We start from the raw sequence: 3,859 nt of genomic DNA, 5'->3' as shown, positions 1-3,859 counted from the left end.
TTGGCAGCTCAGCGGCTGCTCAGCTCAGGCTGGACTCGAACTGCTGTTGCTTAGAGCTCAAACTCTTGAGCGAGCTCTTAACCAACTGAGCCACTCGGCCAGCCCCTGAATATACATTCTTATGTCACAGTTTGAGAAATGTCATCATGAATAAACTGTAATCATACAAGAGCAATTCACCTCATTTGGGGAGTCAGAAAGGTGACATTTAATATGAGTCTCTTAAGGATGAAGAGAGAGTAAAGGGGATAAATATGGTGGGACGAGGGAACAGCAATCACTCATAACAGCAATCATTTCTTGAGAGCAAATGGTGTTGTGGCCAGAGCTTATCTGCATGCCAATATTTTAGGGCATGACATGTTCCCGGAAGTGTGGGCAGTGCAGTATGGCTGGACTGTGGTGTGTATTAGTGGGAAGTGACCTAAGGGGAGGTTGAAATAAGAGGTTAGCTTTGAAGGAGCTTGAACGTATATTAAGGAATTAGGACTAGGATAGGTCAGTGTTTCTCTCTCTCTGTCTCTGAAATTCTTTATTGCAAAAGTCTTATTCGGAAGACAAATACATAACAGAAAAAGGAGGTTTCCCTCCAGGGGAACCAGGGAGATGGCCAGGAGCCCTGCCTGCATTTCCTGTTCCACCAGTTGCCTCTTATTCAAAGGTCCTTGAGGGCCCAACCTACAAACTTCCTAAGATTTCAGCAAGCACAGTCTGAAAACCTGCTCTAGGTAATGGGAAATCATCAGATCTATGTTTAAGAAAGATCACTACCAGCTCTATGGAGAGAGAAGGAAGGCCAAATATTGCAGTAATGGGAAGGGAGAGGTGATGAGGGGTCGCATTAAACTTATGATGATAAAAGTAAAGAAGGAGGTCAGATGCATAGTCAGGCCCAAGGTAGAGTCAGTGATGTTGTGACTTTTGAAATATAGGGTGTGAGGGAATTGGGGGTACTAAGATGGTCTGGGGTTTTTAGTCAGCTTAGATTCATTAGGAAATTCTGGGCAACCCTAGGAAACAAACATGAGAGAAGTATATTCCCCCTGTGCCAGGGCACAGGGCCATCATGCTGAAAATACATAGGGCAGTCCTCAAGAAAGAAGAAAGGCACGTGGAAAGAGAAAGGGAATTATGAATGAGCATCTAGAATAGAACAAGTCCCATTATCCCATTAAGCAAACCTACTCCTCCCCACTCCCTGTAAGGACTTGAGACAGAGCTCCAAAACCCTAATCGTTTGGAAAGGGTATGGAAGACTCTCCATATACTTGGGTTGGGTGTGATGTGATTGTGGGGAACGACAGGCAAAGTTTGAAATATGAAAGAGATTGATTAAGAATGAATGACAGTTATTGATCCATAGCTGTTACTTGAATCAGTTTCTTGTCCATATCTATCTTTAATACCATGTGACTGGTATTTTTTTTCTGGAAAAAAAAAGGTTATTTTTTTATAGCCTTTAACACTTTTCATAAAATCACATGCGATTATGTTCAAAGTTATATTTTATGGTTAATAAATTTGAAATTGTTGACACTTTCAATTAAAAAAAAAAGAATGAATGACAAAAATGATATGTGTTCCCAAAACTGCTAAACAGGTTCTGGAGTTTACCGAAGCCCATATATGTCACCGAAAAAGATTCCAGAAGTTAAAACCTCCTAGATGCACAAAAGCAATTTACTAAAGGAGCAAACAGTTTCTCATGTCGCCATCATTCACCCTCCTGAACATACCAAACATAAACACGTTGCTTGTGTGTAGCACAGGCACCTTGCTTATAAACCACTCCTTCCGAAGGTCTCAGTAGCCTGTTCTCTCTCATCTGCAAAACCTATCTATCGCCTCTGCCTTCAAAATGTCTTCTGAGTCTATAGGCTTGGTTCCATTTCTTCTGCCATCACCATCATCTTTTCCTGGTTCCGTAAAATGGCTTCCCCATGAACACTCTTGTGTTTTTTCCTCCACCCTGCACCCAACAAAATCTATTTTTCTTTCTTTCTTTTTTTTATTGGGGAACAGCCATGGTCACTGGTTACACATTGCTTTCATTCTACAATGGCATTGTTGACTCTTTTAAGAAGGGCGCATATCACAGTGGCTCATGTGGGGATCGAACCAGCAACCTTGGTGTTGTCAGCACAACGCTCTAACCAATTGAGCTAACTGGTCACCTAACAAAATCTATTTTTCAAAGAGCAGCCAGAGTGAGCCTTTAAAAATGTAAATTGGATCCTGTGACTCCCTTTCTCAAAACCTTCATTGTTTCCCATTCCTTGCCCCAGCTCTCAAGGCTCTGTGTGATGTGGCCCCTGCCTACTCACTAACCTTGACTTCTACCACTGTTGCCACCTCCACCCGAGACTATTTACAAGTCCCTGGTTACTCTCTTCTGGCTACAATGATTTTCTTGTTGCCCCAGAAACATACAGGAGCAGGACCTTTGTGCTTCCTTTTTTCTCTGTCTGGAATGGGATTTTCCTAAATTGAGCTGGCTTCCTCCATTCCTTTTTTCTAGGTCTTTTCCCAAATGTCCTGTATTGAGAGGTTTCCACTGACCACCCTCATTCAAATAGCCCTATTTCATATCCTATTCCCACCCCCAAGCCAAACCTTAACCCTTTCATGTCTCTTCATAGTACTTACATGTGCTAGAAATTGTATTTTATTTGAACTCATGAATTTCTTAAATTCTTTTTTTAGTTTTTATTGGGGAATTGGGGGGATAGGAACAGCACTGGGGAATTGGGGGAAGGGGAACAGATAAATTGCTGTTGTTTTGTTCTTCAGTCTAGTTGTGGAGGGCGTTGCTTCACTGGCCCAAGTTGGCACCATCATNTTTTGTTCTTCAGTCTAGTTGTGGAGGACGTTGCTTCACTGGCCCAAGTTGGCACCATCATTGTGCTCTCCCTGGGCGAGGCAGATCAGTCGCCGGCTTCTGGACCGCCGCTCACGGAGGCTGGTAGCTACTCACTGTAGCCCATGGCAACCCACTGCAGCAGTGGCTGCAGCCTACGCCATCACCGGCGACTCACGGCAGCCCAACTCCAGGTTAAGCTGTTGTTCAGCATCTTAGCTGTAGAGGGCAGTGTCACGGGCCCTCATATGTGGGATCTGAACTGGGGCCCTCTGGCGTCCCAAGACAGCTCTTAACCACCGCGCCACTCGGCCGTCCCACTAGCCCATTTTTGTGTGCAGCTATTTCTTAGGGGAGAAAAAGGACCCTTCAGACACAGTTCTTGCCTTTCTACCACCCACATTCCTCCTTCCCAGAGTGCATCCTGCAGGTAAGTCAGAGTCAGTTCCGGTATAGTGACATGCAACCTGGCGTCACTCTTTCCTGCAATACCTGCTCCAGGAATCAAGCCAGAGTCTTTCCTTTTCATTTTTGGTTATTTTTTCTTGCCCCCCGCACTGCCTTCTGGGTACTCTGTGGCTTCTTCTAGTTCAGCAAAAGTCTTATACTCCTGAATACTGACTGACTTGTAAAGGCTTCAGTTTCTTTCCCAGGGGGGCTTTGGGTTCAGGCCTAAGGAAAAACTGTGGCCAGCCATCTCTCAGGTGTTCCTGAAAATTTGGAATCACTAAGTGGCAGTTAAGGCAGATTTCTGTGGTCAGAATAACTCTTTCTCATTTCCTAAGGATTGTTTTCAAGCAAAGCAGACTATCACTTAGCTATTGAGACCTTTGAAATTCATCTAACATCTCATAGTTGTTGCTTTGAGATGATTTTGCCTTCATTATTTGATTCTATTTTTTTTTTCAGCTGAGCCATCCTGCCACCTGTTGGCAGCTCAGTGGCAGCTCAGCTTGGGCCGGGAATCAAACTGCTGTTGCTCAGAGGTCAAACTCTTGAGTG

This window comes from Hipposideros armiger, unplaced genomic scaffold (assembly GCF_001890085.2).
Source record: "Hipposideros armiger isolate ML-2016 unplaced genomic scaffold, ASM189008v1 scaffold_423, whole genome shotgun sequence".
Lineage (NCBI taxonomy): Eukaryota > Metazoa > Chordata > Mammalia > Chiroptera > Hipposideridae > Hipposideros > Hipposideros armiger.
Note: the sequence above shows the minus strand (reverse complement) of the source record.